Source organism: Lycium barbarum, chromosome 6 (genome assembly GCF_019175385.1).
Source record: "Lycium barbarum isolate Lr01 chromosome 6, ASM1917538v2, whole genome shotgun sequence".
Taxonomy (NCBI): domain Eukaryota; kingdom Viridiplantae; phylum Streptophyta; class Magnoliopsida; order Solanales; family Solanaceae; genus Lycium; species Lycium barbarum.
The window spans coordinates 30,121,431-30,149,253 of NC_083342.1; positions in this window are offsets into that span (position 1 = coordinate 30,121,431).

The following is a 27,823-nucleotide window of genomic DNA, read 5'->3' on the forward strand; positions in this document are numbered from 1 at the left end:
CACGGATTTAAGTCTTCGTCCCACGAATTCCGCCTCCAAATAGTCGGTGGAATCTGATAAAATATCACCGTAAGGTGTTCTCCGGCCACCGACAGAAGAAAACTAAAGTCCGACAAGTATCGCGGGACCTTTTTGTACTTAGTCTACATATTTACTTCCATATCTCTGGAAAAATTTGGGCAGAGGTTCCTCTGTTTCTCTTACTATCCAAAACCTGTACACCAGAAGTACCAATCATGCCTAACAGGGCCAACACATATACACACACATACATATCATATCATGTCGTATCGCAGCCACACCGGGCTGATATCGTCGCCGACACTTACCACACGTGCCCATCTCAAACGGCATCGGAGGTACTTTCCTGTTTACTTTCATCCAGGATTTCCAGACTCACACTGACGGTGGGGACATCTCAGTCGCCGTTGCCTTCGATCACTAGGTCGCTAATCCTTTTAAATTTCCGTTATCGTCATTGAACAACGTTTTACAGATATCATACACATACCGCGAATTTTAGGAAACTTACGTACTCATAACTGATCAAACTCGGGTCTAACCTGGGGAGCTGCTGTGGGAACTGTGTCCCTCATCATCGTCGTCTGTCTGGCCCCCACTATAACCTGCATCTGAATCGGAGGAGTGTAGATAGCCTGGCAATTCCTGGTTCACCGACGGCCAGGACAAAGGGCTGGAGTAGGGCGTAACACTCTCCGGGGAAGCCTGTCTAACATACTGCTCCACTACCAGAGCTGCTAGCACATCCTCGGGAACCTCCTCTTCCGGCGTCCCAGAGGGATGCTCTGGTGGCTCAGCATCGGGGCTATCCTCCTCCCTGGGAGTAAGAAAATCTGAAGGTATTGTCGCTGGGTCCTCCGAAGGGTCGGTGTCATAACTGTCTTCCCTGGGAGCCTCTGCTCTGGGGATCAAAAACTCTGGAGGAATTGTCTCTGGATCCTCCGAAGGGTCTGTCTCAATCGAGTAGCTGGGGATCTGCCTACTCGGTCCTGGTGATGTCCTAGGGGCCTTATTAGCACCCCCATCCCCATCATCCGAAGCGCTCCTCTTCATTATTTATCAACCTACAATCACCTGCAGGAAGAGGGTCAGAAACATTTTCCCCAAATACCGACACTTCTGCTCTTTGGAGCCTCGCTGTAGATACAACAATTCGTAGGGGAGAATTATCCTAATCATACAGCTTTATCGCACGATCTAAGAATCCAAAGAAGGGTAACATCCTAAATGCCCTGTAGCTACCTGTTTATAGATGTGGTGCACAACACATCGATAAACAAGACTCTACTAGACACGGCCTGTAGACATTTCGAGGACTAACCGCTCTGATACCACTTCTGTCACGACCCAACCCCGTGGCCGCGACTGGTACCCTAACTGGGTACCCGTACATACCTACCTGACAGAACTTCGTACCATAATTTTTTTTTTCTTTCAAACAGATGTTTACAAAATCAGGCCGATACAGATACTGCACGCGCGCGAACATATACATACCTGAACATACAGAAATTTACAGATAAGCCGATGAGGCTAACATACAGACGGAGTCACAAAATCGTTCGTACCTACCAAACAGATGAAACCCGTAACCCACACATCTATCTACAGGCCTCTAAAGACATACAGAATCAGATGACGGGACAGGGCCCCGCCATACCCCGAAATACCATACATACAGAGTCTACAGATAACAGAAGATATAGACCAAGAGTATTTGCTCCGGATCGAAGGAGCTCTTCAGAATAGCAGAATCCGAGCCCTAGACTGGCGGCGTATCACCATGTGCGCCTGTACCTGCGGGCATGTAACGCAGCCCCCGAAGAACCGGGGGTCAGTACGAAAAATGTACCGAGTATGTAAGCAGAAATATATCAAACATAATCATGATCTGGACCGGAAGCACAGAAATATAATAGACAGGCTCATAAGCCGGACGGACAGAGTCATAGTCCCGACAAACGGACAGAATCATAGTCCAACAGACAGAATCAGAATTCATACGGACGTACAGAATCGGAACCCGTCGGCCAGATAATCCAGACGGACAGACGGAATCGTAACTGGTTGGACAGATAATCCGGACGAACATACAGAATCATAAGTCATACAGACAGAAAGAATCACACATAGGGTGCAGGAACGTGGTCGCCACTCCTTCCATTGGCACCACAACACGTCAGATATCAGAAATTCTTCTCCGATCTCCGTCACACATCATAACATAACCACGGTACCCGGGGGCGGACAAATAACACAGCACCCCGAGCCCGGACTCATCATACTTCGTAATATATCCTCGGTAACCGGGGACGGACATGTAACACAGTACCCCGGAACCGGACACATCATACTTCAGAATTCACATATGGGGCTCGGCGGCCCACCGCACGATATACGTACCGGCCCGGGATCCGGTGAAAGGAATCATAGCATGTGCACGAACTGATTAATGAGGAACCATATACATACAGATCGTCATACAGACTCAACAGAACAGAAGTAGGCCAACTGGCCGACCGAACCACGTATTCGGATAGTTTTCAAGGTACGTACCTATACGTCACTTGGGGAGGCACGACAGATTATAACCAGAACCAGATTTCCAAATGTCAAAAACTATTTTGTAAGATTTGTATAAAAACAGTCGTATCGTGATCAGAATAGTAGTCCAGGTGTTTTCTGAGAAAATCGGGCAAAACTAAAGTAATTAAGATCATACAGAAGGTATCGGGACTCGTGGGCCCGCCGCGGATAAACTCGAGGCGACATAGGTAAATTACCGATAGTAGACCTTATAAGGTCATCCATAATCATCTGGAAGTGTTCCGACTCCGTTTAGGGAAGTTTTGTACAAAAATTCACTTTAAAGGCAATTTGTAAGAAAATAGCTTCAATTGGATTGAAGGAATTGGAGCGGTTTTCCGTCTCGAATTCCGGGGGACGGAGTCGTACTTAAGGCTCGCGGCCGAGCCTATCACATCCGGAACATGCCTAGGAACAAAGGGGAATGCTTCACATACCTTGGTAGCACCTTACGCTCGCTTGGCGTCAATCCAAATTTCGTCCAAAATCTGGAAATGGTCAAGTTTACCATTTGTTAGTTTCAAACTTTCAATATTCCAACTTAGCACATGCTTGCCTACCGAAATTTCGGCAGCATTTCCTCTGTATCCACTTTTGTCACGACCCAGCCCCGTGGGCCGCGACTGGCACCCTACCTGGGTACCCAGACCAAATCGCATATTTATTTCCGAATCCAAACTCATTTCAGAATTTTCAAGGAGTTATATCAAACATAATTTATATCGAAAATATGTCTTAAGCGGTCATATCAAATCCAACTCAAACAAAGCGGCGGAATAGACATCGCCGGTCAAAATACAAATATATACAGAAGGGCCATTTGGGGCCATAATATCAAACGGACCGCTTTAAGACCCGAAAGTAAAATCAGACAACATACACATAGGACCCTCGCCCCACAAAGATGACTACAGGCCTCTACGAATTCAAAACATAACATATGGCGAGACAGGGCCCCGCCGTACCCAAACTGTCAAATATACAAAATATATACAGAGTAGAGGAGTCTGTACCAAAAGTGGACTCCGGACCAAGTAAGAGTACTCCGAAAAGCAAGAAGTGAAGCCTACTGCGGAGGATCACCGATGTCTGCACCTGCGGGCATAAAACGCAGCCCCCGAGGAGAGGGGGTCAGTACGAAATATGTACTGAGCATGTAAAGCACGGAGTACAGAATTATGGATCAAAAACCGAAAGCAAATCAAATGTCAAAGTGGGGTACAAACTGGTATGTCAAAATCTGTATCGAAATCATATACGTATATATACTATGCAAATGAAATCATGCAAACGCTTAGGAACGTGGTCGCCACTCCAACGCTGACGCCACACACAGCATAACACCAGAAGGTTTCAAATCTCCGTACATCCCCGAACATAATCATAATCATCGGTGAGCGTATCGCATCCCGAGCCATATCACAGCATAACTCCAAACGGAACCGGGCCCTATGGCGAAGCCTCGGGAACCGTAACACAGCATACAGCCGAATTTATCATACAGCGCACGAATCAAAACCGGCCCGGGAACCGGTGAACGAAGTCATAATAAGGCACGAGCGGAGTCGTGAGCAAACAAATGCAAATCGTATTTCAAAATAGTGTTTCAAAACAAAGTAAACTCATAAATCATATCCTATTACAAAATAGTCGAATACTTAGTCGACATAAGGTTTCATTTTGCAAAACGATTCCAAAATGGTCTATATAGTTCAAGACATGGATTAGTGCATCGAATAGTCCAAACATACCCCGTGGAAGGATGTTCCAAAGATCAGAAGTGGTACGTTCAACTCTGTTCTCAAAGATGGCCCGAAGGGCAATTCGGGCATTTTGGGGGTAGCGGACCCACCTCGAGTCGAAGTGAGGTGGCGAACATATTTTTATGAGCAGTTATATGCCAAGGGTCATACATAATCATTTCTAGGTTACCCGACCACATTTCGATAGGTTTCGGACGAATAATGGCATTCTAGCCAAAAGGGAGCCTTTAGGCTTCAATCGAATTGAATGAATAGTAACTTTCCTGCGGATCGGGTTTCGAGGAGCAGAAATGCTCTGGAAGGTCTCATATTCAACTAACACACTAAGATATGCCAAATAAAGAATTGGGAAGCTTTACATACTTCTCAGATGTCGTAAGCTCCTCCAAAAGTCCCGTCCCGTTTCGTCAAAAATCTGCAAATGGTCAAAGTTACCAAATGAGATCCTTAGGCTCAAAAATGCCTTTAACTCCATATTTGCCTACCGAAATTTCGGCAGCATTTCCCCTATAAATCTAACATCCCCGAGGCATAACTCGGCCCAAATTAACCAACCACAACAGCCCACACATCAACAACCAAACCAAACAACAATCAAACCATTCTAGCTTTAAAGTTCTACATGATTTCTAAAGTTGGCAACTTCCATTCAAACTTTCAAAATCCCAATTCTATATTCACATAATTGTATTCATTTACCCATCCGACACTAGTCAAACACATTCCAAATTCAATCTAAGCCATACACGAAATTGCATCAAAATCAATAAATTTCCATAGTTCTTCAAAATATCCAAATTTCACGACGAACATTCTAACTAACGTCGTTTCATTCCAAATTCACCCATATCATTAAAAAGTCATATCTAAAGTCTCTAGTACCCAAAATATACATTGATATACATAAAGATACCAAGGATATACACTTTCCGATAACATCCAAATTCGTTTTCCACCGCCAATTTAATTCAACAATCAATCATTTACGATATAAGGATCACAACAACACATTATGCCAACTTAAACAAGATCAATTCAAGTCATTTCTTTCTTCCATAACTCACGGCCAAACACACTACACACACACACCCACGACTTTCTATTTACGTTAAAATTACGGGATCTCCATCTACTTCCAATGCTTAACACATTCACATCAATTCTATAACATAAAAGAGTAAGAATTCTCACCTTTTCTTGAAACCCCGACTTGTCGAAAACGTCGTCCCCGTGCCAAACTAATTATACCACGTCGGAGAGCGTCTTGAGTGCTTCACAAATATGTAGAAACCAAGATTTTTGAATCACCACACAAGCTTGGAATTTTTCTCTTCTTTCCTTTTTGCACTTCGGCCGAACCCCTTTTTGATGGTGAGTTCTTGATTTTGTGATTTGTTTCTTGGATAATACTAAGTATTCCTTAATATATATCCTTTTAGGGGTCATGTGCATAGCACATGACCCTTTAAAATGGCTTGGGCCTTAAAGACATGGCCGGCCCCCTTTGTTCTTTTTGGGCTTCATTGAGTTGTAATTTCTTTGGCCCAATTCTTGAAATGTCCCGATTTGTAATTCCCGAAACTAATTTCCGAAATTCCAAATTTATCCTCGGCCTTCCCCGAGGTCTTAGCATAAAAGATTCCATAACCAACATAGTCATATTCTCACAAATTAATTTATATCCTTCTAACACCCTAGTCATAATTATTTCTCGATTTCCAATTGTACGAAAACACGGGGCCTAACATTCTCCCCCCCTTAAGAACATTCGTCCCCGAATGTTAAACAAATCTTATGAAGGCTCACAAGCATAACGGGAAAACCATTTTTATATAAATAACACACATGGTCCGTCCGTTCATTGGTACAACAAATACAAAAGTCTAGATTACAGGAGGCGTAGGGAATAAATGGGGGAATCTCTTCTTCATCTCATCCTCCGCCTCCCAAGTCATCTCTTCCCGGTTGTTATTTCGCCATAGAACCTTAACCGAAGGCACTTCCTTAGTGCGCAATCTCCTCACCTGACGATCCAGAATAGATACCGGCTGCTCGTCATAAGATAACTGCTCCGTCACCTGGAGATCATCTACTGGGAATATCCTGGAAGGGTCACCAATACATTTCCGCAGCATAGACACATGAAACACCGGGTGCACGGACTCCAAATCGGATGGCAAGTCTAGCTCGTAGGCGACTGCGCCTATCCTCCGAACAATCTGGTAAGGCCCGATGTACCGCGGACTCAGCTTACCCTTCCTGCCAAATCTCATAACGCCCTTCATACGCGACACCTTCAGGAATACCCAGTCGCCAACCTGGAACTCCAACGGTCGACGCCGTTTATCGGCATAAGCTTTCTGCCGACTCTGAGCAGCTAACAGTCACTCCCGAATAAGCTTCACCTTATCTACAGCCTCCTGGATCACATCCGGCCCAATCAGCTTAGTCTCGCCCACGTCAAACCAGCCAATAGGAGATCTGCATCTCCTGCCATAAAGGGCCTCATACGGGGCCATCTGAATGCTGGAGTGATAACTGTTATTGTAGGCAAACTCTATAAGCGGCAAATGATCATCCCAGCTGCCCCTGAAATCAATAGCGCAAGCCCGTAACATATCCTCGAGCGTCTGGATAGTGCGGTCGGCCTGCCCGTCGGTCTGAGGATGGAAAGCTGTACTGAGGGTCACCTGGGTCCCTAATCCCTCCTGAAATGACCTCCAGAAATTAGCTGTAAACTGAGCACCTCGGTCAGTAATAATAGATACAGGGACCCCGTGAAGTCTGACTATCTCTCTGATATATAATCTGGCATAGTCCTCAGCCGAATATGTAGTCCGGACCGGAAGGAAATGGGCTGATTTCGTCAGCCTGTCCACAATAACCCAAATAGAGTCGTACCTGCGTAGAGTACGCGGCAACCCAACAACGAAGTCCATATTAATCATCTCCCATTTCCAGGCTGGAATCTCCATCTCCTGTAACAAGCCACCGGGCTTCTGGTGCTCGATCTTGACTTGCTGGCAGTTTGGGCACTGACTAATAAACTCAGCAATGTCTTTCTTCATGCCGTCCCACCAATACAAACACCTGAGGTCCCGATACATCTTGGTGGAACCAGGATGGACGGAATACCGGGCGCAATGTGCCTCGCCCATAATCTGCCGCCGTAAGCCCGCGACATCCGGTACACAGAACCTGCCGTTGTATAATAATACTCCTTCAGGCGAGATTTCGAACTGAGTCGTTGCTTTATTAAGGGCCACACCCCTGTACTGAATCAAAGTAGGATCCTCAAACTGGCGCTGCTTTACCTCCTGAATAATAGATGACTCAGCAACCGGGCGAACAGAAATCCCAGAATCTCCAGAATCGGCCAAACGAACTCCGAGGCTGGCCAGCTGATGAATATCACGAACCAAATCTCTCTTATCAGATGGGACGTCAGCCAGACTGCCTACGGACTTGCGGCTAAGCGCATCAGCTACCACGTTGGCTTTCCCTGGATGGTACAGAATATCAACGTCGTAATCCTTTAGTAGCTCCAGCCACCTCCGCTGCCGCAAGTTTAGCTCCTTCTGCTTAAAAATATACTGAAGGCTCTTATGATCCGTATAGATATCCACATGGACCCCATATAAATAATGCCGCCAAATCTTCAAAGCATGAATCACCGCGGCCAACTCAAGATCATGAGTGGGATAGTTCTTCTCGTGCGGTCTGAGCTGCCGGGAAGCATAGGCTATAACTCGACCGTGCTGCATCAATACACATCCGATCCCAATACCAGAGGCGTCACAATATACAACATACCCATCAGACCCCTCTGGAAGAGACAAAACTGGCGCTGTAATCAATCTCTCCTTCAGCATCTGAAAGCTGCGCTCGCAGGCATCCGACCACTGGAATTTTGCTGCTTTCTGGGTAAGCCTCGTCAGTGGTGCTGAAATAGAAGAGAAATCCTCCACGAACCTGCGGTAATACCCAGCCAATCCAAGAAAACTACGCACCTCTGTCGGTGTAGTAGGCCTGGGCCAATTCTGCACAGCCTCAATCTTCTGCGTGTCGACCCGAATACCATCTGCGCCGACAATATGGCCCAAGAATGCCACAGAAGTCAACCAGAACTCACACTTAGAGAATTTAGCATATAACTTCTGCTGACGGAGGATGCCAAGTACCGTCCTCAAATGATCTGAATGCTCCTCGGCTGATCGCGAGTAAATCAGGATATCATCAATAAACACAATAACAAACATATCCAGGAAAGGCCGAAATACCCGGTTCATCAGATCCATAAATACTGCTGGAGCATTAGTCAGCCCGAAAGACATAACTCTGAACTCATAATGCCCGTACCGAGTCCTGAAAGCAGTCTTCGGGATATCTGACTCCCGTACTCGCACCTGATGATAACCTGAGCGCAGATCTATCTTGGAGAAGTGTCTAGCACCCTGCAGCTGATCAAACAAGTCATCAATCCGGGGAAGGGGATATTTATTCTTAATAGTCACCCTATTCAGTTGCCGGTAGTCAATACACATCCGCAACGACCCATCCTTCTTTCTGACAAACAATACCGGCGCTCCCCAGGGTGATGTGCTGGGCCTGATAAAACCCTTATCCAGCAAATCTTTCAGCTGCTCCTTCAACTCCTTCAACTCAGCTGGTGCCATCCTGTAGGGAGGAATAGATATAGGCTGCGTATTCGGCATCAACTCAATAGAAAAATCAATCTCCCGCTCCGGCGGAAGGCCAGGAAGCTCGTCAGGAAAAACATCTGGAAACTCACTGACGACCGGGACAGACTGAAGGGTAGGTATCTCCGCGGCAGTATCATGCACACGAACCAAATGATAGATATAACCCTTCTGAATCATCTTCTTAGCCTTGAGTTATGAAATAAACTTACCCCTCGGTGATGCAGTAGATCCGAACCACTCTATGACTGGTTCCCCTGGAAACTGAAAACGGACTACCTTTTTCTGGCAGTCGACATTAGCATAACAGGAAGACAACCAGTCCATACCCATAATGACGTCAAACTCGAGCATGTCTAACTCTACCAAATCAGCCTTAGTGCTACGATCATAAATAGTCACAGAACAATCCCTATAGACCTGCCTCGCTATAATAAAATCCCCAACTGGCGTAGCTACCTCAAATGGCTCTATAGGCTCAGACACTATCCCAATCTTACTAGCAACGAGTGGGGAAATATATGATAAAGTAGAGCCAGGGTCAATCAATGCATATACAGATCTGGAGAAAACCAGTAATGTACCTGTGACTACATTTGGCGAAGCCTCCTGATCCTGGCGGTTGGCCAAAGCATATATGCGGTTCGAGGGACCGCTAGAACCTGAAGCGCCACCGCGGCCTCGACCGCGCCCTGCCGGTGCTGGAATACCCCGCCCTCCAGGGCGTGCAACAGATGGAACAGAGGAAGAACCGGCGGCTGACCCTGTCTGCTGAGCCGCATTACCCGAACCACTGGCCAATGGGCAGTCTCTCATAAAGTGGCCCTGACCACCGCAAGAGAAGCAAGCTCCCGTCGCTCGGTAACACTCCCCGGGATGAGACTTCCCGCAATGTGGACAACGGGGTCTAGGTGGTCTGGCCTGACTAGGACCCCTGGATACCTGCGATCCTGCCGCTCTGGAGCTCTGACCGGCCCCAGACGGTCCCGTACTGTCGAATCTCCGGCTACCTGACTGAGTACCCCGGCCGGAAGGAGGAAAATATCTATCAGACTGCTGCTGCTGCTGAGGCTGTCCGCCTCGGGAATCACCTGAATAGCCCGCGGATCTAGCCCTCTTGGGCGGTCTCCTATCTCGATCTCTGCCAGCAGGATCAGATCTGCGACGGTCCTCCATACCCATCGCATAGGCCTGAAGCCGGGAAATATCCATGTCTGTCTGCAGTGACACGGCCATACAGCTGTCTACCAAATACCGGTCCAATCCCATAACATAGCGGTGCATCCGATCGGACATATCTGCTACCACGGCCGGTGCATATCGGGCCAGAGAATCAAACTCAAGGCTATACTCGCGAACACTCCGACCCCTCTGCTGCAGACGTAAGAATCGATCAGCCCGTGCCCGCCGTAACTCTGGGAGCAAAAAGTGGCGGGTGAATGCTGTCACAAACTGATCCCAAGTGGCTGGAGGGGCACCCTCTCCCCTAGACAACTCCCAAGTCTCGTACCAGTGGGTAGCCACATCTCGAAGCCGGTGCGAAGCCAGCTCAACCGACTCGGTCTCTGAAGCCCTGACCAAGTCCAGTGAGCATCGCATCCCCCGAATAAAGTCGTGGGGGTCCTCGTCGGGCTTAGACCCAAAGAACTCTGGAGGCCCACATAGCAGAAACTCCCGAACTCGCAGGCTGTTCCGCCTGTCATCATCATCATCATCCCTCCGCCCGCGTCTGCGAGCCTGCCCTGCTACCAGCGTAGTCAGCAACTGCACAGCCTCTCTCAGGGTCCGATCCTCCGCCCCTGGCTGAGGAGCTGGAGTCTCAGGTGCGGGTACACGGACCTCTGGAGCTGCCGATGGTCCTGCTCCAGGCTGTACTAGTGGGGGTGTAGCAGACCCCTCAGACTGTGGCACATCCTCAGGCAAATCATAAACACGAGCCCGGGTAGCTCGCTGTGCCTGGCTAGTCTCCCCAATCCTCGCCTTGCCCTTCTGGGCTGCCGTTGCCTTCTTCGGAGGCATCACTGCAAACACGAAGGCGAGTCAGATCAAAATCATCCTAATAGCACAGCTCTATCGCACGATCTAAGAGTACAAAGAAAGTAACATCCTAAATGCCCTGTAGCTTCCTGCTTATAGACGTGGTGCACAACACATCGATAAACAAGACTCTACGAGACACGGCCTGTAGACATTCCGAGGACAAACCGCTCTGATACCACTTTTGTCACGACCCAGCCCCGTGGGCCGCGACTGGCACCCTACCTGGGTACCCAGACCAAATCGCATATTTATTTCCGAATCCAAACTCATTTCAGAATTTTCAAGGAGTTATATCAAACATAATTTATATCGAAAATATGTCTTAAGCGGTCATATCAAATCCAACTCAAACAAAGCGGCGGAATAGACATCGCCGGTCAAAATACAAATATATACAGAAGGGCCATTTGGGGCCATAATATCAAACGGACCGCTTTAAGACCCGAAAGCAAAATCAGACAACATACACATAGGACCCTCGCCCCACAAAGATGACTACAGGCCTCTACGAATTCAAAACATAACATATGGCGAGACAGGGCCCCGCCGTACCCAAACTGTCAAATATACAAAATATATACAGAGTAGAGGAGTCTGTACCAAAAGTGGACTCCGGACCAAGTAAGAGTACTCCGAAAAGCAAGAAGTGAAGCCTACTGCGGAGGATCACCGATGTCTGCACCTGCGGGCATAAAACGCAGCCCCCGAGGAGAGGGGGTCAGTACGAAATATGTACTGAGCATGTAAAGCACGGAGTACAGAATTATGGATCAAAAACCGAAAGCAAATCAAATGTCAAAGTGGGGTACAAACTGGTATGTCAAAATCTGTATCGAAATCATATACGTATATATACTATGCAAATGAAATCATGCAAACGCTTAGGAACGTGGTCGCCACTCCAACGCTGACGCCACACACAGCATAACACCAGAAGGTTTCAAATCTCCGTACATCCCCGAACATAATCATAATCATCGGTGAGCGTATCGCATCCCGAGCCATATCACAGCATAACTCCAAACGGAACCGGGCCCTATGGCGAAGCCTCGGGAACCGTAACACAGCATACAGCCGAATTTATCATACAGCGCACGAATCAAAACCGGCCCGGGAACCGGTGAACGAAGTCATAATAAGGCACGAGCGGAGTCGTGAGCAAACAAATGCAAATCGTATTTCAAAATAGTGTTTCAAAACAAAGTAAACTCATAAATCATATCCTATTACAAAATAGTCGAATACTTAGTCGACATAAGGTTTCATTTTGCAAAACGATTCCAAAATGGTCTATATAGTTCAAGACATGGATTAGTGCATCGAATAGTCCAAACATACCCCGTGGAAGGATGTTCCAAAGATCAGAAGTGGTACGTTCAACTCTGTTCTCAAAGATGGCCCGAAGGGCAATTCGGGCATTTTGGGGGTAGCGGACCCACCTCGAGTCGAAGTGAGGTGGCGAACATATTTTTATGAGCAGTTATATGCCAAGGGTCATACATAATCATTTCTAGGTTACCCGACCACATTTCGATAGGTTTCGGACGAATAATGGCATTCTAGCCAAAAGGGAGCCTTTAGGCTTCAATCGAATTGAATGAATAGTAACTTTCCTGCGGATCGGGTTTCGAGGAGCAGAAATGCTCTGGAAGGTCTCATATTCAACTAACACACTAAGATATGCCAAATAAAGAATTGGGAAGCTTTACATACTTCTCAGATGTCGTAAGCTCCTCCAAAAGTCCCGTCCCGTTTCGTCAAAAATCTGCAAATGGTCAAAGTTACCAAATGAGATCCTTAGGCTCAAAAATGCCTTTAACTCCATATTTGCCTACCGAAATTTCGGCAGCATTTCCCCTATAAATCTAACATCCCCGAGGCATAACTCGGCCCAAATTAACCAACCACAACAGCCCACACATCAACAACCAAACCAAACAACAATCAAACCATTCTAGCTTTAAAGTTCTACATGATTTCTAAAGTTGGCAACTTCCATTCAAACTTTCAAAATCCCAATTCTATATTCACATAATTGTATTCATTTACCCATCCGACACTAGTCAAACACATTCCAAATTCAATCTAAGCCATACACGAAATTGCATCAAAATCAATAAATTTCCATAGTTCTTCAAAATATCCAAATTTCACGACGAACATTCTAACTAACGTCGTTTCATTCCAAATTCACCCATATCATTAAAAAGTCATATCTAAAGTCTCTAGTACCCAAAATATACATTGATATACATAAAGATACCAAGGATATACACTTTCCGATAACATCCAAATTCGTTTTCCACCGCCAATTTAATTCAACAATCAATCATTTACGATATAAGGATCACAACAACACATTATGCCAACTTAAACAAGATCAATTCAAGTCATTTCTTTCTTCCATAACTCACGGCCAAACACACTACACACACACACCCACGACTTTCTATTTACGTTAAAATTACGGGATCTCCATCTACTTCCAATGCTTAACACATTCACATCAATTCTATAACATAAAAGAGTAAGAATTCTCACCTTTTCTTGAAACCCCGACTTGTCGAAAACGTCGTCCCCGTGCCAAACTAATTATACCACGTCGGAGAGCGTCTTGAGTGCTTCACAAATATGTAGAAACCAAGATTTTTGAATCACCACACAAGCTTGGAATTTTTCTCTTCTTTCCTTTTTGCACTTCGGCCGAACCCCTTTTTGATGGTGAGTTCTTGATTTTGTGATTTGTTTCTTGGATAATACTAAGTATTCCTTAATATATATCCTTTTAGGGGTCATGTGCATAGCACATGACCCTTTAAAATGGCTTGGGCCTTAAAGACATGGCCGGCCCCCTTTGTTCTTTTTGGGCTTCATTGAGTTGTAATTTCTTTGGCCCAATTCTTGAAATGTCCCGATTTGTAATTCCCGAAACTAATTTCCGAAATTCCAAATTTATCCTCGGCCTTCCCCGAGGTCTTAGCATAAAAGATTCCATAACCAACATAGTCATATTCTCACAAATTAATTTATATCCTTCTAACACCCTAGTCATAATTATTTCTCGATTTCCAATTGTACGAAAACACGGGGCCTAACATACACGACATCCCCGAGACTTAGCTCAGCTCAATTCGTCAACACAACAACCCAGAAATGACATTAAAACAACAATAAACATTAAGACATACACTATGGCATCACTAGCCATCTTTCGACATAACGAAACATCTTTCGTTTCAAACTTACATTTCCAAACCAAACTTATTATTTTCATATTCATTATCCATAAAATCATCACGACATACATCGGAGGCATCCATACCATTTTCACACAATATTCATAAGATACGCAAACATTCAAACTTTCCGTTAAGTCACTACTTTTCCAATTTTTCCTAACCTTCCACATACAAGTTCATTATACAATTCCATCTTCCAAATTCATCAACAATGATCATAATTTGCCTCTTGATACTTTCATTTCCATTTTACATAAATCCTAACAAAGTTGCATATTCTCCTACAACAACTTAATAACCATTTTTTTTTCCAAGATAATAAAGATTGTCATCTTTCCATTCACTTCACCATAACACACTTAGCATGAAAACAAGATCAAATTCATATTCCATACTCAACATAGCACTACACGGCCACCTCCTATATTTTCCAATTTTCACTAATCCATTCCACTTTCATTTCTAACACAATTTCCCTCATGCTACAACTAAATTACAACATGAATTCAAGCCATCAAAATCATGCAATATACATGTATATATTCGGCCAACACACCCTTAGTTCCAACACACAAAATTTCCATGTTTTTCATTCATTCACACATACTACAACATACATATACCATTCATAACATAACAAAAGCATAAAATCCTCACCTTTCTTCAAGTCCTTCACTTGGAGATAAAAATTGTTTTCTTGCCCCAACACTTATATCAACTTGTAGAGGGTTTTGCACTTAGTGCTATACTCACAACAAAAGAATTTTTTTTTGTACCAAGATTTGGCTCCAATAATGTTTTCTTCTTTTCTTTCTTTTTCTTTCTTTCACCCGAACTCTCTCTCTCTCTCTCTCTCTTTGTTCTTGATTTCTTTTGTTTTGTTTTTCTTGATTCATCTAGATCCTTCTTTTAAACTTATCCATATATGGATTTATCACATGAAAAATTTAATATTTCATGGGCCAAGGCCTACATGGCCGGTTGGGCCATCCCTTAATGGGCCTTGTTTTTCTTATTTCTTTTAGAGCCCAAAATTGTTGGTTACATATTGTAGTTCACGGGGCAAGTTTCCAAAATTCCAATTTTTGCCCTTGGCCACCTTTCGTAATTCCACACCATTGAATTCATAACCTACACATTCATACCAAGTATGGTCCAATTGTGGCCTTATCCATCACAAGTCAATTTACCTTGAATTTTTCGAATAAGCGAAAATGTCGGATGTAACAATCACATTCTCAAACTTGAAGCTTAGCTATTCCCCACTCTTATGTTGGCCAATGATCTTTGCCTCCTCACCTTGGTGATTCAGTATGATGAAATGCCTAACCCACGCGTCGTGGATCGGTGACTTTCCGCAATGTCTCCCGCTATGAAATCAGCCTAATTTTGGTGTTGTTCCGTGTGCCGTTTTAACAACACAATGTGCGACATGTGCCTCCCCACGCTCAGTGGTTCGGCTCTTTAATGACATTGCCTCCCTACGCGGTAGTTCGGCTTTTTCCTGATTCTGCCTCCCCATTTAACTGGTTTGGCATTCCATTACAAATGTGGTGGATGGTTCCACCTGCTAATTATGACATATGAACTCCTCGCAAAGAAGCCTGCTCACAGGTCCTTCCTTACGATGTCGCGGCTCATTGGCGCGCCTCGCTCTAGCTCGGTATCACCCAATGTCTAGAGCTCAAAATTGGAGATTGTTTTCCCTCCATGATGATAGGTATTGTCACGACCCAACCCCGTGGGCCGCGACTGGTATCCTAACTGGATACCCAAACGTACCTACCTGACAGAAACGTCATACCAGACAGATAATCCACACTAGCTGTATACAGACTTAAGCCAATACAAATGCAGCGCGCGCTACAACATACACATACCCGAACATGCTGAAATTTCATATAGGCCAATGAGGCTAACATAACGGACAGAGTCACAAAATCATACGTACCTACCCGAATCGTAGCAACCCGTAACCCACATACATATCTACAGTCCTCTAACAGACATACAGAATCATATGATGGGACAGGGCCCCGCCGTACCTAAAACTACCATACATACAGAATATACAGATGTCAGAAGATATATACCAAAAGTACACGCTCCGGATCAAAAGGAGCTCTCCAAAATGGCAGAATCAGTGCCCTAGACTGGCGGCGTATCTCCGGGTGCGTCTGTACCTGCGGGCATGTAACGCAGCCCCCGAAGAACCGGGGGTCAGTACGAAAAATGTACCGAGTATGTAAAGCGAAAATATAACAACATAATCATAGTCTGAATCAGAAGCACAGAAATATAGCGAACGGAATCATAATCCAACGGACAGACAGAGGTGTACCGGAGAGAGTCATAATTCAGACAGACAGACGGGAGTATACCGGACAGAATCATAATCCGAACGGTCAGATAGAAATGTACCGGACATAATCATAACCCAGACGGACAGACAGAATCATAGTCCAGACGGTCGGACAGAATCATAGTCCAGACGAACAGACAGAATCATAATCCGTACGGACAGACAGAATCACAATCCATACGGACAGACATAAGTATGATCCAAACGGACGGACGGAATCATGCATGCAGAGTCACACAGAGTCATACAGAGTCATACAGAGTCATGTGCTTGTATAAATGCTGATAGCACATACATACATACATACAGATCCCGGCCCTCTCATGAGGGGCGCGGTAACAGAACCCGGCCCTCTTAGTACGGGACGCGGTGGACAGACAGAATCAGATCATATGCCATCCTGGCCGCCATCCCCATACACAAATCATAATATCATACAGATATAAACAGATCCCGGCCTGCACACCGAGGGACGCGGTGAACAATGCAGAGGAATATGCACGATAACAGAACCTGGCCCGGGACGCAGTGAAGGAAGCATTGAGACATCCACGAACAGATTAATGAGAAACCACATACATACAGATCATTATACAGACTCAATCAAACTGAAGTATGCCAAACGGCGAGTCAAATCAGAGTATTCGGATAGTATTCATAATACGCGCCTATATCCTACTTGGGAAGGCACGACAGATTATTACCGGAATCAGATTTCCAGATGTCAAACCATTTTGTAAGATTTATATAAAAAGTAGTCATATCATGATCAGAATAATAGTCCAGATGTTGTCTGTGAGAAACGGACGGAAATAGAGCAATTTAGGTTATACAAAAAGTGTCGGGGCCTTGTGGGCCCACCTCGGACCAACTTGAGGCGACATACGTAAATTACTGATAATAGACCTTATGAGGTCATCCATAGTCATTTGGAAGCATTCCGACTCCGTTTGGGACAATTGCATACAAAAGTTCACTTTAGAGACAAGTTATAAGAAAAGTGATTCAATCTTACTGAAGGAATTGGAGCGGATTTCCACCTCGAATTCCGAGGAACGGAGTCGTATTTAAGGCTCGCGGCCGAGCCTATTATGTTCAGAACATGCCTAAGAACGAAGGGGTAGGCTTTACATACCTCAATTGCGTCGTATGCTCGCTTAGCTTCACTTCCAATTTCGTCCAGAATATACACATGGTCATGTTTACCAATTGTCAAGTTCAAGCCTTTAAGAATCCAAATTTTATTACATATTTGCCTACCGAAATTTCGGCAGCATTTCCCCTATATATATAACATCCCCGAGACTTAGCTCGGCTTAATATATCAACACAGCACCCAACAACAACATCAATAACAACAACAAGTATTATAAAATACACAATATGGCATAACTAGCCATCTTTCCGGCATAACATAACATCTTTCATTCCGACCTTACACTTCCAAACCAATCTTACCATTTTCATGTTCATCACTTATCAAGATCACTACAACATAATTCAGAGGCATATCATATCATTTTCACCAAATATACATAAGGTATACACAATATACAAGTTTCCTACCAAAGGCATAATTCACCCACAACTTCCAATCTTTTAGCAAACATGTTCATGACTTATTTCTACCTTCCAACTTCATCAATGACTATCATAATTTGCATCTTACTACTTTCATTTCCATATTTACATAAGTTACAATAAACTTGTATGTTTTTCTACAACAACTTAACAACCATTTTTCCATAGCAACAAGAATCATTATCCTTTCATTCACTTCACAATAACACACTTAACATACTAACAAGATTTAATTCACATTCGATCATCAACATGATGCCACACGGCCATGCCTCATATTTTCCAACCTTCACTAATTTATTCAACTTTCACTTCCAATACAATTTCTACCATAACCATAACTAGAACACAACATAAATTTGAGTCATCATAAGCATGTAACATATACATACACACACGGCCAAAACCACATACACACGGCCAACTTTCAAACAACACACCCACTTCACAAACTTCCATATTCTTATAAATTCTACTCATTTCTAAATAACACAACATAAACCAAACTTCATAACATAAGAAAATGAATTGATTCTTACCTCTTCTCTTCAACTTCCACTTGCCATTAAAGTTATCCTCTTGCCAAAATAATTATATCACTTTGTAGAGGATCTTGCACTTAGTAATAATCCCACAAGAAATGAATTTTTGAACCAAGGATTTAGCTCCAAGAATTTATTTTTTTCCTTTCCTTTCCTTTCTTTCTCTAGCCGAATTGCTCTCTTTCTTTTTCTCTTGTTTGTTCTTGTTTTCTCTTGAAGCTTCTTAGGAGCTTATCCCCTTAATATAATTAGTCACATGACTAATTAATGGACTTGGGCCAAAGGCCATCTTGACCGGTTGGGCCTCCCTTGATTGGGCCTTATTTTCTTATTATTTTGTGAGCCCAAATTGTAGGCTAACTATTATAATTCATGGAACAAGTTTCCAAAATTCCAATTTTGCCCTTGGCCTCCTTTTGTAATTCCACACCAATGTATTCTTAGCCGACACATTCATACCAAGTAAGGTCCAAATATGGCCTCATTCATTACAAGCCAAGTTATCTCGAATTTTTTTAATATGCAAAAATGTCGGATGTAACAGGTATGATGATAGATTATTGGCAATAGCTCGCCTCCCGCAACACGTAGCCCTGATGATCACAAGCTGGAGCTTGCCTCTTGCTTAGGGCGTATAAGCCCACTAAATGTAGACATGGTTGTTGAGGGACTCGCCTTCTATTACTTGTGACCTTTATGATGGCTAGGCGTCTAATGTAGTAATTCCCGCAATTGTGTGCCCTCAGGCAATGCTTCGGGTCTACCCTTTAGGGAGGACACTCGAAAAGATACAACTGTTATGTACATGGACAAGAGACCTTGACTGGGAAAGTTTTTGATGCACTTACGGTCTCTACCTGATGTTTTAGCGAGTCCATGATTCGCTGAATAAAGCTGCTAACCGACTGCCAACAGAGTTTTTATAACACTGACGGATGTGGACGCATCCCCAGCAGCATAACCCAATGGTGCTACCTGCTGACCAGATGCGTCTCAATGAAATCCCTCTGAAATTAGTGCTCATTGTGTGAAAGCCATCCTTGAAGGTACGTTGATGAAATTCGGATGCTTCAACATGAAATCACCTTATGCAACCGATGGCGGAAATAACGGTTATGGCATGACATGATTATGAAAAATATGGTTCATGGTTGATGAAGAAAATTTTAACGGAAACTGAATACAACCAATATCCTTTAGTCAGTGGCATCTGGTTCGCTGACTTGATTGGAATTAAGAACATCTCTTCCTGCCTTGATAGGAACTCTGCACTGACATTCAATAATGCACTAATGATATGATCTCTGTGCTCTGATACCAACTGTCACGAGCCACCTCCTTCATAGTGTCAGCGGTATACTAATGGCCCGTGCGGTGCCCGTAGTCCAGGCGGACTATGAGCCAGCCTAATGATAGTCCCAGGACCCATGGCACGACCTTGTATCCATGGCTTTGGAGGCTTAGTTTCAGCGGTGCTGCTGGGTCGATGTCAAGGCCCTGGCCTTGCTTTGCTCGTATGCCCCTATGGCATGTTTCATATATTGGGTCTTTGCCTGCACACACACCTAGGGTTGGCTACGGATATGACAGTCCCTCGCCTGGTGCTAACCGACACTGGTGTGCGCACAGTCCAATCCTCAGGCTTGACACTGGTCTAGTGCCTGTGCACCTGAGCGGTGCGACGCCTGAGTAGGGCAACTCCTGAATCTTTGGCCTGTGTCATGTGTGTCCTTTGTCGTATGCCAAATATGAGGCTTTTCCAAATGTATCCCTCGCGACATACTTCCATCTTGCATGGTGCAGCGTCGCCCTACGACTGCACGTCTCGGCCAACGGACCCTTGCTCGCTAGGCTGAACCCGAGCCAAGCTCACAAGTCAACACACGAGGCTCTTAGGAGAGGTTCCTCGAGTGTTCAATCTGCACGGAGGGCTTTCTCATTCTCAAGGATAGCCCACAGGGCATGGTCGGTCCATACGTCAAGCCTCCGGCCCTCGTTGGGCGCCCAACGCTGGCTTGTGGCCGAGCGCTGCCCATAGAGTTGCGTAACTCGTATGGGTACCTAGGACCCTTTGGGGATGCCTAGGCAGGCCCTTGAGGTTGGCTCCCAAGGTTGCTCACTTGTTGCGGCTTGATGGTGGCACGCACGGGGGAGGCTGGCTGAGCTGAGACACCTGTGCCCCCCCTTATATATGCTTTAAAAAGAAAAGCCCAAGTTTTAGCACTGGACATGATTCTGCCCGAGAATCACACTTGGCCTTTCTCAATGATTCGAACTCCAAATGAGGCGCCGTATGTTCCTAACTCTTTCTCTTGACTTACTTCACTCCTCCACGAAGTTTCATCTCATCCCCATGCTCGTGGAACGAGATATGGCCTTAGGGAGTTTTGACACTGACACTGCTCCTTGGCTAAGTCAAGCCCTTAGGTAAATGATGTTCAAATGACGCCACACTTGGTAAGCACATTCAATAACATCCTAGAAAGGGTGTGTTCACCCGAAATCCCAAGATTCCATTTATATCTCGGAAACGCTCGGGACCGACACTCAGGCTCGCACGGGGCCGCTCGTGCGTCGACGACCCGTGGGCTCATCCCGGATCCTTTTTGAACTTCCTTGCTGCTCTTAGGATATGCAATGGAACACATCTAAGATGATTGTAGATTCCAGTCCGTCGGAACCCATGTTGGTGCACGTCGCCCGCACAGCTAACACTACCTTGCGGGGCTGACACTGCCTGTAGGCTGGCACTGCCTGTGGGCTGGCACTGCCTGTGGGCTGGCACTGCCTGTGCGGCAGACACTCGTTTGGCCCGCTCAGGGTGCGCGAGGTTACGGGCGGCAAGGCACAATGATGAAGGCAGCCCGTAACACATATCATGATAACCTGTCTCCTGAGGAGTCACAACCAATCACAACGAAATAAGATACGCAAGCCGACAAGGCTGCCACTATATACCATTATGATACGCAAGCCGAAAAGGCTGCCACTACATGTCAATATACTACGCAAGCCGACAAGGCTACCACTACATATAGATACAAGATGCGAGCCGGCAAGGCTGCCACAACAAATAGAAATATCCACAATAAACCATATAGACACAGCTGATCATAATCTATATACAACCCACACATATGTCTACAGACCTCTAAGGGTATCAACAGTGAAACATGACGGGACAGGGCCCCGCCGTACCCCTGGACAAACATATATATACATCAAAAGATCTGTATTAAAAGTCTAGGCTCCGGAACAACGGAGCTCTCCAAGACAGCTGAGTGGAAATCCTAAGCTAGAGTATCACCAAATCGAGTATCTGTACCTGCGGGCATGAAACGCAGCCCCCCGAAGAAAGGGGGTCAGTACGAGATATGTACTGAGTATGTAAAGCATGAAATACAACAAATAGGATCATGACTGAAATAGGGATTACAGGCGACAAGTATAATATCCAGAATACCAATACACTGGCTTTATGAAACATAAATCATGCATGTCAATATCATACATCATACCCGGCCCTTTACGGGACTCGGTGAATAAAGTCATCATATACCATCGTTGGCGCCATAATCACATCGTCATATCATCATATCATCGTATCATCATATCATCATATATACATATATATACCGTACCCGACCCTCTAGTGAGGGACTCGGTAACAATGCTGTGAAACTGTGCATAATAACATACCCGGCCAGGGACTCGGTGAAAGATATAATGACAGTATGTACGAGCAGAGTAATGAGTAACCATATGCAAATCAAATCATCATCTGAGACTCGATAAGGTAGACAGAATGAACTAACACTTGAATATCAACGAAGGCAGTTATGTCAAGTATCCCTCGAACGTCATTATGAATTATGTCAAATGGGACTTTAAGAATCATAAACGTGTACCGAGACAATATGAAATAACTTATGGAAATCAAGGACATTAACCACCCTAGTGTCTCTATGAATAGGAGCTTATACATTCGTCGTTTGTTCATTTCATGTAAATCATGCCAGAAAGAAAGAAGGGTTAGCTTTACATACCCGTTATAGGTTAATCGTAACCAAGTTCGCTTCGTCGCCCCTTTAGCCTATTTAATATGAAAGTAACGCTATCGTTAGTAAACTATACTTTCTAGCTTATAAATCTACAACCAATCACTTTTAGGAATCATTCTTTAGTTCATACTTTCTTGATTAGGATTTTGGTTAATTAAAAACTTAACGGAAATCGGGCAGCATTTCCTCTATATAACTCGCCTAACCCGAACTTCCAATTAATCTCCTGTTGTCACAGCAATACCAACAACAACAATAATAGAAATATTCATATCAAATTCTTAAAATCCAGCCCATAAACAACTCAAACAACCCAATAACCTTTCTTAATCCTTTTCCAAACCAAAACATTAATATCTAAGATTCTACACCAAACAGACTAACATACGCTTTGTATACGATACGTTATACACTTCTTTCTTCCAGATTTAGAAGCCACATCACCAACAACACGACAACAACAAGAACAACAACACATGAACATAAAACCACACTTTTAATCTTTCAACTCAACAATTCCATATAACAACTACATCTTTAATTATCATAATTCCTTCACTTTTAATACACAATCAACGACACCATTAATCCAATTATACCATAAAATGAGAAGATCTTACCTTAATTTAATTGGAGCCGATTCTACACTCGCTTGCACCAATTGCACTATTTCCTCTTCCTCAATTCAATACCCAATGTTGCTATCACCTCTTGGGCGTGCAAACTACCTTGGAATTAATCTAATCAATAAAAAAAAAATTAAAGACCATGGCTGGATGAGAGCTTGGCAGCCATGGCTATGTGCTTCTTTCTCTTTCTCTTAAGATACACTTTGCAAAATGAAAATGATAGCTAAAATTGGTCATTGACATATATATATATATATATATATATATATATATATATATATATATATGGTGTCCCTCCATAGGACACGTGCCCCCCCTAATGACTCATCAATTTATTGTTTTGTTTTAATTGTTTTTTAAAAATGTGGGGCCCACTTTAATTATCTAATTAGCTAACTTAATTAATCACTAATCTCCACTTAATAATCTAATCATAGTTAATTAATTCCTAATCTCCATTATTATTTCTATACTAATTGAAATTTATAAACAAATCGTGCACTAATTAAAATCAAGGAGTAAAAGCCCTTATCTCTTATCCCAAAAATAATCTCGTCCTTAAACTTATGTCGGTTAGCTTACGAATAATTCAACGTACAAAAATACGGGATATAACATCCTTCCCCCCTTTAGAACATTCGTCCTCGAATTTTAAATTGGTCCTATAAAATCTTATAAGAATTTCGGGGAAGTCTCCCTTATCGCTATAACATGTAGTCTCATGGACCAATCAATATAATCAAGTGAGGAGTTTAAATTAGCTGCAGGCGTAGGGAACAAGTAAGGATACTTATTCTTCATCTCCTCTTCGGCTTCCCAGGTCATCTCTTCTCTATTATTATTTCGCCATAATACTTTGACGGAAGCCACATCCTTAGTACGCAATCTTCTAACTTGCCGATCAAGTATAGCTATAGGGTTCTCCTCATAGGACAGCTCTTCCGTCACCTGGACATCATCCACCGGGAATACTCTAGAAGGGTCACCAATACATTTGTGAAGCATCAACACATGAAAGACTGGATATACTGCTTCCACATCAGATGGTACATCCAGCTCATAGGCAACCCTGCCTACCCTACGGATAATCTGATAAGGCCCAATGTACCTCGGGCTAAGCTTTCCTTTCTTGCCGAATCTCATTACCCCCTTCATGGGTGACACCTTCAAGAATACCCAATCACCAACTTGAAACTCTAAGTGTCGACGTCGATTATCTGCATATGACTTCTGTCGACTCTAGGCTGCCAATAACCTCTCCTGAATAATCTTCACCTTATCAACAGCTTGCTGAATCATGTCTGGGCCTATTAATTTAGTCTCACCAACATCAAACCAACCAATAGGTGACCTGCACTTCCTCCCATATAAGGCCTCATACGGTGCCATCTAAATGCCAGAATGGTAGCTATTATTATAAGCAAACTCGATAAGTTGCAAATGATCGCCCCAGCTACCTCTGAAATCAATAATACAGGCCCGTAACATATCTTGTAGTGTTTGAATAGTACGCTCGGCCTGTCCGTCAGTTTGAGGCTGGAATGCTGTGCTAAGACTCACATGTGTCCCTAATCCTTCCTGGAATGATCTCCAGAAGTTAGCTGTAACCTGAGATCCTCTGTCGGAGATAATAGATGCAGGAACCCCATGAAGTCTCACTATCTCCTTGAGGTATAACCTCGCATAGTCCTTAGCTGAATAAGTAGTCCTGACTGGAAGGAAATGGGCTGATTTCGTCAGCCTATCCACAATAACCCATATAGAGTCACATTTTCGCAGAGTGCGAGGTAAACCTGTAATGAAGTCCATATTAATTACCTCTCATTTCCAAGTCGGGATCTCTATCTCCTGTAATAATCCACCAGGCATCTGATGCTCGACCTTAACCTATTGGCAATTTGGGCACTGAGCGACAAACTCCGCTATATCCTTCTTCATGCCATCCCACCAATATAAACATCTGAGGTCATGATACATCTTCGTTGACCCTGGATGAACAGAATAACGGGCATAGTGTGCCTCTCCCATAACCTGTTGTCGTAGCCCTGCAACCTCAGGTACACATAATCTGCCTCTGTATCGTAGTACTCCGTCAGATGCAACCTCGAATGGGGTCTTCTCCTTTTGAAGAGTTGCATCTCTATAATGTGCCAGAACAGGGTCCTTGTACTGGCGTCTCTTTACCACTTCTATGATAGAGGATTCAGCAACTCCTCGAACAGAAACTCCGCCATCATCAGAATCAGCCAAACGGACTCCAAGACTAGCTAACTGGCAAATCTCACGGACTATCTCCTTCCGTTGTGGTTGTACATCTGTCAAGCTACCCATAGATTTACGGCTAAGTGCATCTGCTACAACATTTGCTTTCCCTGGGTGGTATAGGATATCAACATCATAATCCTTTAGTAACTCTAGCCACCTTCTCTGCCGTAAATTCAGCTCCTTCTGCTTAAAGATATACTGGAGACTCTTATGATCCGTATAAATGCCAACATGCACGCCATATAAATAATGTCTCCATATCTTCAAGGCATGAATTACTGCTGCTAACTCCAGATCATGAGTAGGATAATTCCTTTCGTGCTTTCTGAGTTGCCGGGAGGCATAAGCTATAACCTTGTCATGCTGCATCAATACACAACCTAGTCCAATGCTTGAGGCATCACAATAAATAACATAGCCATCTGGTCTCTTTGGAAGAGTTAAGACTGGAGCCGTAGTCAGCTTATCTTTCAACAACTGGAAACTTCGCTCACATGCGTCAGTCCACTGGAACTTAGCCGCCTTCTAAGTTAGCCTTGTTAAAGGCGCTGAAATTGAGGCAAAATTCTCTAAAAACCTCCTGTAATATCCTGCTAGCCCCAGAAAACTACGTACCTCAGTAGGTGTCGTAGGTACAGGCCAAGTATTTACAACTTTAATCTTCTGTGTATCTACCCGAATGCCATCAGCTCCAATAATATGCCTCAAGAATTCTACTGAAGTCAACCAGAATTCACATTTAGAAAACTTAGCATACAACTTCTGGTGCTGGAGCACTCTAAGTACCGTCCTTAAATGGTCTGCATACTCCTCTTCCGATCGTGAATAGACCAGAATATCATCGAATACTCGATTCATTAGATCCATAAATATTGCTGGAGCATTGGTTAGCCCAAAAGACATCACTCTAAACTCATAATGCCCGTATCGGGTCTTGAATGCAGTCTTCGGAATATCTACCTCTTTTACCCTCACCTGGTGATAGGTTGACTGCAAGTCTATCTTCGAGAAACACTTAGCACCCTGCAACTGGTCAAATAGATCATCAATTCTGGGGAGGGGATATCTATTCTTTATTGTCACTTTATTCAGCTGCCTCTAATCAATACATATCCGCAGCGACCTATCCTTCTTTCTCACAAACAGTACCGGTGCTCCCCAAGGTGATGTGCTGGGCCTGATGAAGCCCTTTTCTGACAAGTCTCTCAATTGTTCCTTCAACTCCTTCAATTCTGCAAGTGCCATTCTATAAGGAGGAATAGATATGGGCTGAGTATCTGGAAGTATATCTATAGTAAACTTTATCTCCCGCTCAAGAGGAAGACCTGGAAGCTCGTCTGGGAATACATCTGAAAATTCATTAACTATCGGGACTGACTGAAGAGTCGGTACCTCTGCTTTCAAGTCATGCACACGAACCAGATGATAAATATAACCCTTTCTAACCATCTTTCTTGCCTCGAGGTATGAAATAAACTTACCTCTCGGCGATGCTGTATTCCCCATCCATTCTATCATCGGCTCCCCTGGGAACTGGAATCAGACTACATTTTCTCTACAATCAACGTTAGCACAACAAGAAGCTAACCATTCCATACCCATAATAACATCAAACTCCGTCATATCTAACTCTATCAGATCTGCCAAGGTATGACGACTATATATAATCACCGAACAATTCCTATTTACTTGCTTTGCTCTAACAGAATCTCCTACCGGTGTAGCTACCTCAAATGGTTCTATCAATTCAGGTTTTATCTCGATTCTACTAGCAACAAAGGGAGAGATATACGATAAGGTGGAGCCTGGATCTATCAATGCATATACGTCTCGAGAGAAAATTGATAATATACCTGTAACCACATTTGGTGATGCCTCCTGATCCTGTCTACTAGCCAAAGCATATATGCGGTTCGAAGGACCGCTAGGACTAGAAGCTCCGCCACGAACTCTACCACGTCCTGCTGGTGTCTGAATACCTTGCCCCGTAGGGCGCATAGCTACAGAAGAAGATGAACCAGAAATTGACCTGGT